Source organism: Glandiceps talaboti, chromosome 13 (assembly GCF_964340395.1).
Source record: "Glandiceps talaboti chromosome 13, keGlaTala1.1, whole genome shotgun sequence".
Taxonomy (NCBI): Eukaryota; Metazoa; Hemichordata; class Enteropneusta; family Spengelidae; genus Glandiceps; species Glandiceps talaboti.
The window spans coordinates 15,952,234-15,969,731 of NC_135561.1; the positions used below are offsets into that span (position 1 = coordinate 15,952,234).

Consider the following 17,498-nt stretch of genomic DNA (forward strand, 5'->3'; position numbering starts at 1 on the left):
AAGACGTTTTCAAATTGATACAAGCTTTTGACAAATCAAGTGATTTCACAAGTGTTCTTTGACCTGATTCAAGCAAGAGACATCTTACACCGAGATACATATAAATGAGATAGGCCTCTAAATAATTTACAAAACAATGAACAACACACAGGCCTAGAAATAGAATGATTAACAATTTATTGACTACAGTACATGTGATCTTGTCTGACGCCTACAACCTGTGATTGGAATAACATCTGTCTACGGCAAAATAAATACGGACAATTTTACCGCAATTCCTCCTGTAATTTTAAGTCAATGCGTCAATAAAAACCATTTGGAGCCGGAGCTTATTATATGAAGCTGTCTCATGCTCTACATCTCAGCTTGTTTCGCGACCATTTTACCACACTTTATCCTATTATGAATTTCACATCAATGCATCAATAAACCTTTTGGAGTCAGGGTTTACATGAAGGTGTCTCACGCTCAACATCCACAATTATTTCACAACCGTTTCACCACACTTCATACTGTAATGAATTTCCATTTGGAGTCAGGGTTAATATGAAGGCGTCTCACGCTTGACAACCAAAAATTATTTCGTGACCATTTTACGACGTTTCATCACTTAACGAATTTCCAGTTCAACACCAATACACCATTTGGAGTCAGGATTTACACGCAGCCGTCTCTCGCTTGACGTCCAAAATAATTTTACAACTATTTTATTACATTTCATAAGTGCTGTAAATATGTGTAATGAATTCCAAGTCAACACATCAATAAACCCTGCTGAGTCAGGGTTGACATGAAGGCGGCTCATGATAGACATCCAAATCATTTCTCAATCAGTCTAAAATTAATGGTTCAGTGGTTTACTTCTACTAGTCAAAAAACACTTTATAAAATAAACCATGGCAAATGATTAAATGAATTAAATTCGATACTATCTGTCAATGTACGTGCGTAAAACTATGTCTGTGTAATGGGAATAATGTACGATTTCTATCTGGGGCATACAGGTACTTTTTTTACACAACTGTAATATATCTAATCCTTTTTAATCAGATTCATGTACATACAGGGACAACTTTCTAAATTTTATTTTTGGGTTGACAAACAAAATATGCACAATTATGGAACTATATATGTATGAAGATTTTTAACATTTTTGTTTCATTGGTTGACTGATTTTGGTTTGGTTTTTTAAAAGTTTTTAAATGTATTTTACTTTTTATTTACTTTTTACATTTTTTATTTGTTTATTTATTTTTCATTTATTTCATTTTTTTATTTCATTTTTTATTGATTTTTTTTATTTTTTGTGAGGGAGGAGGTTGTGTTCTAACACCGATATATACAGTGCTTGTATTCAGACAATGGTACGGTAACTGCCTGGAGCATATGCTATGCCTATACATACATACTTCATGACATCACCAAACCAATTAATTTTGACAAACTGTTCATAAAATCCACAAAACAGTTTATAAATAAATTATGTTTATGGTAACAATAACTCTACAGTTTGAATTGATTGATTGCCAGCGACAGCATTACAAATGTAACATCTAACATGTACTTTGGGCTCGTCTACATCATGTACTGACTGGGCATGGGAAGACAATTGATTTACTACCAATCTAGGAACTCGTACTATTGAGTGACATCAATACAGTTGTCGTCACCCTGCAATGACATCAATACCCTCATCTTGTACATCAGAAAAGTAGTTTCATGTTTGAAAACTGAGTAGTGTCTTATCATTTGTCATCGGAAAGTCTCCAGCATTGATGAATTACGACAATGATGTACATACACCGATAACACCTTACTAGTACAAACTTCTTAGCAATATTCATTTTGTCACTACTGATAACAACAAAGACACTGACGTAGGTATAACCGTAACACCTCACTAGTATGAACCTCTCACCAGTTTCTGTTTTGTCAGCTTTGGGTTGTTTGATCTGATCAACGTGAGTTCTTGCAAAACCTCCAAATGACAGCAGAATTACTTAAGTTGTCATTCAAATACATGTAGGACAATGGCAAGTCTTGGAGAATGTAGCTTTGGACAATGATGATGTTCTAGGAGGAAGTTGTTCTCTGTACGTTACACTAAACATTTTACCAGATGAGCACAAAATATAAGTATCATATTCTAGCCAATCACAGTTTCATAGTTTGATCAAATATTTACAGAAATAACCGGGGAAAGAAAACAGACATGCATTCATAATGGTCAAGAAGACAAAGAACTTCTTATCTTTTTGTTTTAAATGTTTGAACAAATTTAGGATCAGCGGCTTAAACTACAGTTGGTCGGAAACACATAATATTTTTTCTTAGTTTGCCTAATGCAAAGTATTTAGGATAATGACATGAATACAATGCACACAGAAAGGAAATTTATCATATATACTCTCTGTTCATTGGTTAGACATAATATGCAAATGTCCATATTATGCTAATTTTAATATCAATATTAAACACTAGCCAATCAAAAAGGTTTATCATTCAGGTACACCTGGAGCTATGTAAAATACACAAATGAGGTAATAATACTTAAGAATGCACTAATTCTAAACATCAAACGAGGAGGAGTTGCAAAATCTGAATATGAACTAACAGACAAGCCGTGTGTAGATTGACAAGTTCTTATATTTTCACAAAACGTATGCAAGTAAAACAAGTGTTTGACCTTTCTGCATGGGCTACTCCAGGTTATCCACAGTCTGCATCTGTATATATTATCGTATCAACAGTTAATATTTAGATAACCTTCATGTCATGACACAATTAAGGCCACAGTACGTAAATCTGTAGTCTCGACACTAAAGACATCACTAACTCAACATCCATCCAAACATAGGCCAGGTTATGACCATGACCAATTCTTTCCCATACATATTATTTCCTGACTTACACACTTTTCAGAGTACCTGTCAAAGATCAATCAAGTTGGGGGTTTATAAAATGTAAAAATAAAACGGCATGTTTACAAATGTATGTTTTGTATATCCTCCTTCATTTGCAGAATAGACTTTGACGAGGTTTAGTGGAAAAGTAGAAGTATCTATAAACAAACAGATCGCAAAATTATAGACAGCGTAAGAAGTCATATGGCAATAGCACAGTCCTTGAAAAAACAAGTAATAACAGAAATTTCAAGCTGTGGCTCGTAAGTGTTATGTCTATCAGCATTTTAAATTAGAGAAACCAAACTGTTTGCAGAAGAGAGTAGTGTTTACATTACACAAATGTTGGTGAGGGGGTGGAGGAGGGGGGAGGTTTGACATGTTTTGGGAAGAACAGTCCTGGGGTTTTCTCCTGACACAGTTTTGTATTATTATTATAGCAGTTTCCCAGACAACAACACCTGTTAATGTTATCCAGACAGGATAAAACACATTTACAGACAAAACTCTACAATGCTATGACTCTTGCACAGATCAAACAAACCATAAAATAATATTTTTCCCTGGATTTTTATCAACATTATATCCAAAACAAATACAACACTGCAGCTCAAAACTTTCAATGCATTCGATATAAATAAACAAGACACAAATTTTGTATTTTGATAAATTTGTGACTTTTTTTTTTTATAGAAATTTTGGATGAAACGTGACTTCTTTTGGGATAAAAATCAAAAAAATTATTGCCAATTGCCAATTAACAAGAAACACTTGGTGATATGATGTTTAAAATCAAACCACGGTCCAAACATATTAATTAAATCTGCGGCACAAAAAAGTCAGATTCAAGGGTGCATGACGACATCTAGTGGAAGACTGTTTGTTGATAGTTCAAAACTTAGTGTAGAGTTAGCCAGGACTGAGAGAGCAGTGTCGCATGTCAGACTACAGTTACGACTGAGCGCTAAGGTGATATGAGTGAATATGAGATTTGACTGAGAGAGTTGGCTTTATATTTGTCAATAGGCAGACAGTAGGAAGACCTCCCAGGATTCACAATGCTTTGCAGTGCTATCTTTTCTCAGCCAGTCCTCTGTAATTAGCTGCTTAAAGAAAAGACTTGAAAGCCAACCCCTGCGGCGAAAACACTGTGAAAATACCAAACCAGAAAGACAAAACAAGAGTCCTGTAGAAGTCCTTTTGTTCTCACTAAAGATTGCACTTGGCGTGAACAGCTCATTTCTGAAGTGCTTTTGTATGTAACACAGGCAAGTTACTAAGGCTTATTTTGAGAGTACATCAAGTATTAGCAACACAGTGAAAGAACACAAAGACACAGGTTCAGTTATACTTTTTTGTGTGATTTTGGCGACTTAATAGTTACTTTACACAGTTGCACAGTTATGTAAGAGCCTGTTGTTTAGATCGCCAAACCTTGTCTTTGTTGTCTTCCTGTGCGTCTATCTGATCAAATAAAAGACAGCGACTGAATATTTAGTGTTTCACTTGAGCCCCCCCCCCCCCCCCCCCCCGCCCCCCCGTAGATGTTTTGTACTGGTTGAATACTTTACAGTAACTTTTGGCTTTGTTGCTGTCGACTTGCTTGACCTACGACTCAGATCTAAAGAAGATGGTTTTCTTTGTGGACATTCTTCTTTCATTTTAGCCATTCTTAAGGGATGTTGCGATTGGTTGAAATATGCTGCTATACTTGCCAAAACTAGTCACAGCATTTCTGATTGGCTGTATCTACATGTACTTCAACATTAACTTCATTGATTGGCTGAAAGGAATTGTGGGAAATCTGAATAGAGTCGCATTAAATTTGATTGGCTAAATTGATGTAGTAGTTTCTTTTCTTCTGTGGTCATATTTCCTATTTTAGCTGTCTTCTATCCTCTTTGCCTTTGTGACATGAATAAATTCATTTAACAAAAATATTTTTAAAAATCTGACTTTGTATCTTCCTACAATCTGAGATATAAGTGGTAATGTCTAATATTATAAGGAGTACATTATTAAATATTACTATTAACAACAATGGAGCTCTCTGGTCACACACAAGAATTAAACGTGCATTCCATAGCTGCAACAGGCACATAATTCACTACATATAATTAAAACCTGGCGGACATCGCAATCTTGGCAGACAATACATTTAAAACTGATAGACTATGTAATCTTGGCAGACCATATATTTAAACCCGGTAGACTGAACAATCTTTCTACGCATTCCACATAGAACTTGAATGCAACAACAAACTTGGCTAGTGGGTAATGTTTGCATTGCTTAGTCATGTAGAAACACTGTGTGTGAGCGTTTGTGTGTACAATACATTTGTAAGTACTATCACTTTCACCCACTATCTCCTACATTTGTATGTGTATCTTAAAAATCAATTTTCACATCCTGCACTGCACTATAGATTTTCCACAGTTTTACAATTCAAAATTGTGTCTTGCTTTAATCTTGCTTCTATCTTCTACATTCTCATGCATCAAAGTCTTATCGGCTAAAAGTGAATAATATACGCGTCTCTGTCCTGATGCATAAAGTTACACCATCAAAAGGATAACATACCTTGTATCTTTCGCCATGTACATCTTTGAATGAGTATGTATATGTATATGCTTAAATGTGTGTCTCTCTCTCTGTATGTATGTATGTATGTATGTATGTATGTATGTATGTATGTATGTATGTATGTATGCATGTATGTATGTATGTATGTATGTATGTATGTATGTATGTATGTATGTATGATTGTATGTATGTATGTATGTATGTATGTATGTATGTATGTATGTGTACATGTATGTATGTGTACATGTATGTATGTGTACATGTATGTATGTATCTCAGAGACTTTGCTCTCAGTCCCTTCATAGGGATTTGTGCTTGGCTATAAATCGGGCTTGAATATGTCATTCACCAGAACAGACGATAAGCCTGTACATGTACATCAATTCAGATAGGCAAGTCTCTGGGCTCATTATTGTATATGTACAAGGGTGAGCAAGGAGTATTTTTGTAACTCATAATCGCTTTTTTTTTTAACTTTTAAGTTTTAGTAAGCGGTGTAAAAATTTCAAAATAGTAATAATAAAAGCTTTAGGACTCTAAAGGAGTGAGAGTTGCATAGAGTAGGATAGTACTATGAATCTAGAGTTTGACTCTCTAACATCAACCTGACATGAGATGTCTGCAGTGCAGCAGTGAATGGGCACTGTTATTCACATCTCAGGTCACAAACATTTTTCGATTAACTACTGAATTCAAACTTGCCTTAGAAGTCCTTGGCATGCCTTCACATTTGTAGGCTGCACATGACATCAATAACCTTACCTCTGTTTTCATGTCTGACATTTGATAGACAATTTCTCTAGCACCAAATATTTTCTAGCCTGATCAGTCAGACCTCTTTGAAGAACACAACCCATTTTTCCCCTTTTGTAATTTGTTGACAAAACTGTACACCATGCCTCTGTTTTCATGTCTGACATTTCATAGACAATTTCTCTAGCATGACATAGTTTCTAGCCTGATCAGACCTCTTTGAAGAACACAACACATTTTTCCCCTTTTGTGTAATTTTTTGACAAAACTGTACATCATTTTAGATTAAATTGATAGAAACAATCTTAGTTTTTGAATATATGTCAAAATTAGGTACAGAAATTGACAAATTAAACAAAAATTCATAAAATGGAGACCCCAATTTTGTTGACACGTCTGGTGTTGAAACATTACCTTCTTGTATTAACCTCTCTGACACTAAATTCCCTAGTGATAATAACTTCTGACATTTCTAAATGTGTAATTTTCAAGCTCAATAATTGAGAAGAAACTTGAAGGATATTTATTCATACTTCGTCTGATATAAATTTATTTTCATTAAAAATCTATTTATTTGATTCATATTACCCTATAGTCATCAAAATTATGGATCTCTTTATTTCTCTTTCATTTTTGCTTAAATTGTCATATCTCCAGATGACGGTTGACCTGACCTGGTGATGCTCTGTGAACTACTCAGAAAGCTAGTTAGAATTGCTGAAATCTTGAGTTCAGCTTTGTTGAGGCCAAGTTTTCATTTCGTGAATTCTTCTATTTTTATCATTTGTGAAAATTTTTGCATGTTCAGGCTTTATTTACACCTGGTAAAATATACCAATCATCAAATCATAACTAAAACCAGCTTTATTTAAAACTGATGCAAATCAACGAGGAAAGAAACATTTTTATTATTTCATGTGTCTACAAGAAAACTATTTCTCTCACGGGAAGGGAGAAAAATCTGATGCATAAAAATTTCATTTCTAAATATTTGCTATATAGTCTACATGTACAAACTAAAACTAAGCCATCCATGGGAAAACTAAACACGGTTTATTTGGTCAAGAATTAGCCTCAGAAAGAGGACACCTGACTCGCTGACACAGGTAGTCCTCCAAAATGACAGCTTAAAATGGATCTTTGTAACAAGGACTTTCCCACCAAGAATATTTGAACAAATTCTTGTTTTCCATAAATTTTTTATCACCTGCAAACTTTATTTTGGTCTAAAATGATACAAATGGTTGATATTTTTCAACTGCGGTCAAAATTTTGGCTAAAATATTTCCACATTTTCAAAAAAATTAAAAAAGCTTTCAAAATTTGTTTTATATTTATTTGACAGTTACATGTACATGTACATTACAGTGCACGCCAATTGAGGAATGTGTTACAAGTGTGTTCAGCAGATGCCAAAGAAGTATGTCAGGAGATTTTATTGGTGGCACTAACAATGGGTAATATATTATCCTCGGTTTTGTATTAAGTGTGATAATGTTAGATTAGCGTAGATGCAGTTCAAAGTAGAAACAGAAATGTAGCGTTAGAATGTGGCATACTTTTGGGTATGTTAAACCTACTTTGTGGTGTTCAGTGGTTTGTTAGTCAATACTTGTTGTCTAAGTCATAGGCCAGACACATTTTGAACTCGACATCTCACTTTTGTTACACTTTTTCATTGTAATACTTAGACCTTGTGCTTTGGCTTGTCCCAGGACTGGCAGATCTGTCACTCAATCTGAGGCTTAAAAAGGTTCTTGTTTGAGTCCTGAAAAGTCTTGATTCTTTTACTTTCATTCTAAATGTTTATTTAGATGAAAAATACCTCATTATTTACCCCTTGATAAATAATTAATTTAAACATATATTACATTCAAACTAAACCTGTTACATGACCAATCAAAAGTAGTGAAATTCAAACGATATTGTCACATTTCATGTACATATAAAATTTCTTTGTGAATATATATAGTAAATCTCTTAATAGTTGACAGGCATGGAGAAGTAATTTTCCAAGATGGTTCCTGCCACCGACAGCCGCCAGACAAGATTATGTTGATGAGCTTTCCCAATAACCTCCAGATAAAAACCACTCGACAATATCCACATCTAGAATCTGTCAAATTCACCCTTCCAACTATGCTGTTACATGTACTTTCCACACAACCTTTATAACCCTACCTCATTCAATTAATTACACCAGGAGACATACATCTGTCCAGAAAAAAAGAAAAAAAAACCTCCTGACTTCATCAGTTTGGGTGAATTCTATGCAATCACTGACTAAGTAATAGAGTCTGTACAATACACTAGTTGTCCTCAGGGGCTATCATGCTATTGTATAATCCTGAGATGTCTCAGTCCACATTAGATGCGACTCTGGAGAGTTAGGGTAATAGCCGTTCCGTTTCATCAGGATTTCCTAGTTTGAGAGTAATTAGACAATTTATGACCTGGTTTTATAGTGTGAATGTAAAAATAACATTGCTAGGTTCTGTTTTCATATACATTACATGTAGACCTAAAGAATTGATTTCCGATTAGGCTGGTATTGGACTATTTCAGGTCCAACATTAGACTGGCACTAAAAGGTTAATACCAGTAATTGTTCGCAACCGGAATGATTTATGCCTGCACTAGCTCAATCTTACTAACACCAAGCTAGTTCAGTGCTAACACTAGGCTGGCACAAACACCTCACCAGCAAGTGTTAGCAACTGGATCGGTTGCCTGCACCAGTCCTATGTTACTGTAAGTATCACCAGGCAAGCACAGCATTAATACTAGACTGGCACGAAATATTTTAGCGAAGTGTCAGGAATCAAAATGGCATATAATACCTGCACTAGCTAAATATTTACATACATGTAGTTGGCATCTTACCCATGACAGAGATTTGCTAGCTGTCATTTGCTAGCCAGAATGCTGGGTCAGATATTCAAGACTCTCTGAGCTGGCTGACATCAGGCTAGCAAAGCTGATTGCAATTCTTGTGCGGTGCTATACAAGATACTATACATTGCCTATTCATGCTTGCAGATGGAGTAATTTGGGACTTGATTCTGATAACTGTCCCTCCCTTCAAGTTCTCAGAGATAGCCAAACATTGCCATACACAAGTAATGTATGAAGTTTCTGTCAATCTAATTTACAGTACAATGCAGAAAATACTTGTATTGTTTTTATTTACAACTACTGTTTGTTTCTGATTGTTCTGTTGTTTATTTGTAATTGCTACGCCATCATTTGCACCAGAGTTGATTCGTAACTTACTTGTTGGTTTTCACTTCTCTCTCGTTTACTTGTACATTGTGTTATACAACCACCAGTTTGTTTTTTGACTAGTTTCATTATTTATGTAACCGTTATCTCTTCCGGGTGATTTCTTCCCTTTTGGGTGTTTGTAAAGTGCTGGAAGTGAAGCATTCACCTGGAAAATCTCCAGGATCCCCACGATGTGTGACAAAGACATGTAGAAATGACAATTGGCATCAAATGAAAACTCACTGCTGATATTATTAGTGAGATTGCAGCACCTGATACCGTCATTTCCCAACTAAAATTACAATTATATTTGAAGTCACAATGTTATATGATTGCTTTTACAGCATTCACTCAACTTGATTGACACTGCAACTGACCAATCAGCAAGCACTACCATATATGTCTGTATGTCAACACTGTGAATTTGATGGTACAGTACTGGAACACACAACATTGGCCACTCACTAAAAAGTTTCAATAACATTTGATTTCAACATGGTATGATAATTTACTTCAATTAACTCTTTCAACCTGCAACTATTTATCACAATTTGTTTATTAATATTATACAACTTAACCAGCTTCTTAAATATGACATTTGACTCATTTTCAAGAATTTAAATATCAATATTATATAAATAAAATCTAGATTTAAAAAAAAAATTGTTGCATTATCATCTGTCTATTTCCTAAAGTTCTCGCATCGCTAACGTAATGCCAACGTTGGGTCGAGAGTAAAATTTGCATGCACAAAATAGTTGTATCATGTATGGCATACCGTTTGAAAAAAAAATTGGTCTTAAACATTGAAGAAGATTCAACATAATCCTTTGGTTCTACTGACAAGATAGCACGAGTGTGAGAACCAGGGATTGAAACTATGGGCTTTAAGTAAATACTGTTGTTAAAATGTAACAAATTTTTTTCAACTGGCTGACATTTATTAGCATTTCATTACAATGTTGCATGTTAGGAATATATTGATGTATCATGTGACAGCTTGAGGACATGACAACCAATTATATCAGAATTCCTGCACACGGTTCGATAATAATTATTCATATTAAAATCAATGCAACTCATCTCATCTCACATGTCTTTCTGGTAGTAAGTAGGTACAATCTTCTACACACAATGTGAACGTTATTGACTTTAACAATCTCCATGTTTGTGAAAAAATGTCATTAAATCTTTTTTTTTTTTTTACAAAAATTTGTTACTTATACTGGTATCATCGCCCCTTCAGTATAGATTAAATTAATGTGCAATAAATGATATAAAAAAAATGGATTCGGACCTAAATTATGACCTATTTGCAGAAAACCTATACACAGAACTTAGAAGTGCAAATTGTATCCTAAAGGATCTGGCGTTATGCCGTCTTTACCTGTAAATAGGGTCATGGTTGACGTATCAGCTCATGGTCACAGAATTCAATAATTTATCAAATCATTAACAATGTGTTAAATCTTCGTATTAATTTTGCGCAAACAACTAATAATATTAGAGTTGATATTCATCTTAATTTAGAGAGCTAAATGAATACAAAATATCCAATGTTGATACTCCCATCCCAGTAGACTGATAGATTGATAGAGTGCGACCTTGAGCTAATTAGTATGCAAATCAGCTCACTTTACCAAAACTGAGATGTCTCTAGTCACAAATCATGCAACTACTGGGCTATTAACAGGACTATAACTTGTGATAACATTGGCCATTTAATGGTGCCGATAAAGGTCTCTAGAATATTGATTTTCACAATATTAACACCGGCTTCCCAACGTTGTGCTGTTTCTGTGACCTTAGCCAATAAAATATCAGCAATGACGCCACCATGGTAATCAGCGTTTAATCAATTCCTGACCACAAGTGTTTGAAATATTCATTTCATTTCATTTCCTGCTCACTGCAATATGTCTATTTTCTAGTGCGTTATTATTGTTTGGAACTACGCTCTCTTTGTAGGTGAATTACAGATTGAATTTGTCTGAGGGAATCGTAGCTGACAATGCACAGATTAATATCTCACGCACGATACATGTACTCACATCATAAAAACGCCAGCCCAAATCATTCGCAATACACTTCATCATCAAATTTCAGTCTTATTAAATTCGGTGTAATTACATGATTTTGGCGTCTTTATTTCTCACTGTACACTGTCTGTATGCAGTATTTGTATACACTTGCATCTGGTGTTGTGTGTTCCAAGTGAACGCGTCTGTACTCATAATTACATGTATGTTGATTTGTGTACGTGTATATGTTCATGCACATGTATGTATGTTGAGAGCGAGAGCGAGAGAGAGAGAGAGAGAGAGAGAGAGAGAGAGAGAGAGAGAGAGAGAGAGAGAGACACACACAGAGAGAGAGAGAGAGAGAGAGAGAAAGAGAGAGAGAGAGATGCACATGTATGTACAGAGATAGACACAGACATACAGAGACATACACACATTGAGAGACAGAGAGAAAGCTACAAATGTACGATTGTATGTCACGTCACGGTAAATGTTTATTTTGATGAATCATTGACTGTATAAAGTAGTAGTATTCAGTACATCTATGTATGATGGATGGCTGTAAACCCTGCAAACAAACTTTGGGTGTATTTTGGATCACAAATTTTCTGTATTTTTCATCAACACAAGTTTTAACTTTAGTTACGGTAGGTTTCAATGACACCGAGTATAAAGAAATCAAGAACGAGCTGATGACGGACAAAGCCAATGAACCAACACAAGAAAGAGATAACCTCCACACTGAAATACCTCTAACTTGGTGGATGTGACGGGGTAAATTATCAGAATCCCCAGAGACCCAAAAACTACATCCATACTAACTAACTCTGTAATAAGCTGTCTACACAACAAATCAAGTGGAACCAATGCACACACACAAACAAATGGTTTTATGCCGTAACAGAAATGGATGACGTTTCCAGTCTGGTTGCAATTTGACAAATTTAATATTTATTGTCGATTGACGCCATAATAAAATTACATCTATAAAACAATTTGGACTCAATTTTCACATCACAGACAGTAACTTGAAAAGTCATTTGACCTTTCTAGAAAACAACCAACAGTTTCAGAAAATCCTTACAGTGTGATGGTTCGGTTTTTGAGTAGAATACCAAACTATCTGATACAGTTTTGTAAAAGTTTATAAACAGTTATTGAGCTGCTCCACAAGTGAATATACGTTTTTATTCAGATCAAATGTCTGGGAATCAATACACATTTCTTTCAGCTAATGGAAAGTTACTCGACCAATCACAATGCACCTGGTGATGTCTATCATCACTTTTGATTGGTCAAAGGAAAAATATTCAATTTTGGTTCTGACAACATAGTATTCATATCAAAATATATTTACTGATAAGTCTGAGATCAATCTGTGGTTTAGAAATGTTGAAAGGCACTATTTTCTTCTCAAAAATTTCCAGTGACAAAATCTGGATCTTTACAAGTCATCTTTACATCGGCAACATAACAAATTCAGGAGGAAACACATACACAAAACATAAACTGTATTTCAAACCATTACATTGTCTTTTTACGACCAATATTTTTTAAGGAATTTCATCTCATTGGATATGATTGGTGTAATTTGAGTCCTGGGATGAGATGTCCCCGAGATGAGGTTCGTGTAAAATGAATCCTACACCTGTTGCAAGATCATGTTGTGTAAGTGACAACTTCCCACCCTGGTAGCAAAATTCAAACTGACTTCAAAATGACCTTATAACTAGAGGTCAAGGGCACTTGAAATCCAACATAAGGTCTAAAAAAATTGTATGGTTTCAGATTACGCTCACTTACAGAATAGGTGGGGTAGGTATATATTTTTTCAATATATTTTTTCTCCATGTGTCAGTGTCTAGTTCAGGTAGTTATGTTTTCCATTGTTTTCCAAATGGTTTCGTCCATTACTCTCTTTGTCATCAAGGAAGTAAGTGAATATTATTACGGTACAATTTAATGTTTATGAATTATGAAATCAAACAGAAGTTGAGAACTAACAATTAAATTTTATGATAGCTATTCTCCACCGGAAGTACCATTAATACAAAGATATAGTATCAATTTGGAGTATGCATATAGTTTGTAACTTGGGTCAAACAAAATGTAGCAAAAAAAAAATAACATCTGATTCATTCAAGTGACCATATGGATGAGGATTGGTATTTATTTTTGATTTTTTAATTTCTAGAACAAGCTTATCATGGTTTCCTACTTAAAAAATCAATGTGAAATAACATAAACCAAGTCTGTTTGGAACTCAATACAAAAATGCAAAATGCTAAAAAAAAATGAGAAAAAAAGTTATTTTATATATTACAATGACAAACATTTCGCACATTTATTAACATTTAATAATTTATTGAGTTGCAAACAAGGACTTGGTCAATGTTGTTTCACGTTGATTTTTGAAGTAGAAAGCCATGATAAAATAGTTTATAAATTAAAAATCCAAACTAACGGTAAATACCCAATCTTCATCCATACGGCCACTTTAAAAGATGCCTCTAATTTACAAATTGTACATGTACCATAATCCCACGAGGAAGTCAGAAATCTGCTTCATTTTCTCATCTTCATGTGCCCTTACAGAAGTCATATTTGTCAAATCTATGGTATTTTAGGAAATTCTCACTTTAGTCTGACAGACATTTATTGTCGTTTACTGCTATTCTGAGCACATCAGTGTCTAAAGTTACAACTGTGAAGCGACCACATCGTGAGCCTGTCTGTAGGCACTGTTTGAATCTGAGCACAGATGTCCTTCAGAGAGACACGTCTACTAAAAGTTTAATCCATATCTAGACTTCAAGATTGTGAAAACGTACACCTATGTTTGGGTTTAGAGAATAGAGCCAAAATTTCCCCAAGCACTTTGTCTGGGACAGACTCCATCAAGGACATTTGGTCTCTTGAGTGACGTATGCTAACATTATTGTAACAAGTTATGCATAGAGGAAAAGTGGAGTAGTCGTTCTGACTCCTGGCGGATAAAAGTAGTGGACCGGTGCGGTGAACTCTCTAAAGTTATGGTGACGGTCGTTGCATATAAACAACGATATACCTGAGGAAAACAACTTTTGATACCGTAAAAGCTCTTTCTCTTTCCCTCTCTGGTTGATTGCGATACATTTGAGTAGGACAACTGCATTCCTTTGTTCAGTGCATTAACACTCTAAATGAACACAGTAAAGGTTTATTATGGCAAACTTGTATGGCCTTACTAATAATGTCACAGAGGCCAACCTCGGATTGACAGACCCGACCAACGGTTTTCGAACACTCCATGAATAACTTACGTCATATGTGTCTCCCTTCACACGTCGTTTTACGCATGGTTTAGTGGAGATTTGGTCTGATGCCAATATTTGGACTGATCAGCACACATGGGATGTTGTTTAATAGTATCAAACATTACGTGTATCATGGATAGTTCTCCGTCATATATCTGACTATGCCACATGTACTAAACATCTTGCAGCCCACAACTGTTATAGTGTTAGTGAAACTGTCCTCATCTCAGCTCGTCTAGAAATCAAACACGGTAATGATCCACATGTTTGTCTAGCTGGAACTTACACAAAACCATGCAAAAGAAAATACTAAAGTCTTAAAAAATAATGAAAAAGTTTGCAAGAACATACATAATTTCAAATCACTGAACTATTTTTTTCTAAAAAACACATAACTTGGTTTTCATAATCATGCTCGTTGTCAAGAAGAAACATCTGTGTTTGGTTTCCTGGGCAGAATTATTTTAACTATTCTGTGCATCTCAGCTCACTTTTTTTTAATCTAAAGTTTCATCCTTAGAGAAGAAACACAACATACACATTCATTCTTGTTTGCATTCTGAGCTACTTTCTGTTGTCATGGAAACTGGCGGTGTAAGTGAAAACGGAGTGCCCCAGATACACATACAGCAAACTAGCTTGTCAAAATGAAACACGCTTACAATATCTCTGACGCCACTACAATGTCTATTGTAATTAGTCACACATTTTCAAATGCATTAGCCAGAAATTGCTTCAGACCACAAACTCCCATTCCGTGCTTCCTACACCACACGGACAAATTACTAGATCTTCCAAGAGGTAGTGATACACTGCATATGTGGCGTTTATGTATTATTCATTGCGACGTAACCATAATTCACCTCCACATATTCATTAGTGACACTGTCTAATGCTCAGTTCCTGACTAAAGTAACCAAACTGAAGAAAAAATGTCACAGCTTCCATCGATAACAGTCAACGTATTCAATCAATGTAGACCGACATGAAATGCATCTTTAAAAGCCTGGCAATAATTTGTACAATCTAATATCAACGTGAAACGCATCTTTCAATACTTTGGTGTAAAATGCACAAATGCATCTCTAAAAGCTTTAGGATAATTCATGATTGCATGAGAAATGCAAACGTGGTAAACAAAAAAACAAACCCTTTACATTAGGAGAAATAAGCCATTAATTCTGCAGTCATTTCTTGTAGAACATTCCAGTTTCTTAATCTATTTATAAACACTTTGGGATAACTCAGGATACAATTCCCCCTGAAGGCATAGACTGCCACCTTTGCCCTACTTCCGTTTAAAAAGTGATTCCATTGTACAGGCTGGAAAATGGGAAACACAGAGCACCTGGATATATTGTGCAGTGTTGTGCAGTGTTGTGTTGTGTTGTGTTGTGTTGTGCTGTGTTGTGTTGTGTTGTGTTATGCTGTGTTGTGTTGTGTTGTGTTGTGCTGTGGTGTGGTGTGTTGTGTTGTGTTGTGTTGTGTTATGCTGTGTTGTGTTATGTTGTGTTGTGTTGTGTTATGTTGTGGTTCTATTGTGTATGGGCTGGTACATGTAGTTGTGGTTGCATTGCGTTAATGTTACGTTGTGTTGCGTTGTGCTGCGCTGTGCTGCGCTGTGCTGCGGTGCGTTGCATTGCATTGCATTGTGTAAATTCAGTTTGGAAGTGGTCCCACGACTTTGTGTATGTTGTCCCACTACTATTCATAAATATAAGAGGGCCACTAAGTTCCACTTTGTTGAATACAGAATAGTGACTGACTTGTTCTGTGTACACCATCTATGATCTAACCTGTGTTAGTGAGGACCCAGTCAGGCTTATCAAACAAGACAAGAAAAACATTCTGGGTTGCCTTCACTTCAAATAAAGTATGACAACCCACATATTACACAACTACAAAACGTACTCAATCACAACGTTTTATTATCAATATTGTAATGTAAAAGGCTGCCATTTTACTGCAGCTGGACCCAGGTGTGCACAAAATAGACTAAAAAGAGAACTTATTAAACTTGTCAAGGACACACAGGAGGTCATCTACACTCCTGTTCACATCTGGACATTTACACTTATCATAAAATGTTAAAACTTGAAAAGTGATATTGGTATTTTTGGTGTCACCCAAATGAATTTTGGGGTGTAAGTGTTCAAATTGTGAAGTTTTGTATAAATTCATATCTATAGCTGGCTTGTTTTGTATTTTTTGAAATTCAAACATATCTGCATAATTTCTTGGAATAATTCTCAGATTGTTATAAAATTCATGCCTGTAAGTACCAGAAGTCCATCTGAGGCCTCTGATCATTCAACTGGTCTCTGAACCAAAAACGTTCTTATATTAATCAATGGCCGTGTTTCAATCCCAGGTTCCCGCATTAGTGTTATCTTTTCATTTTAGCCACGAGGATTACATAGGATTATTCTTTTGTTCTGGGTCAACTTTTTCTATAGCTTTTGTCAGACAACTGTTTTTCACACCTAAATTTTAGTCCTTTTTCAAAGTGGGCCTTTAAGTCAGAGTCCCCCCCCCCCCCTCCCTGTCAACAGGGTTCTGAGAACAGTGCAGGCACGGACAAGCCACTATGTTTCAAGTGAGCCATGGTTTATTAGTTCCATGATATTGTTGGCGTTTGTTTTTTACTGCACAAATGTTTGTTTACATTTGTATTTTA

General features: G+C 35.3%; 2 protein-coding genes across 3 annotated transcripts in view; both read right to left on the minus strand.

The window, feature by feature from the left end:
• LOC144444464 (large ribosomal subunit protein eL30-like) overlaps window positions 1–17,498 on the minus strand; it is a 248,446-nt gene that overhangs the window by 89,327 nt on the left and 141,621 nt on the right. The gene's annotated exons all lie outside the window — the stretch shown is intronic.
• Window positions 1–17,498, minus strand: part of LOC144444454 (exostosin-1-like) — a 101,030-nt gene that overhangs the window by 33,033 nt on the left and 50,499 nt on the right. The window lies entirely within an intron of this gene.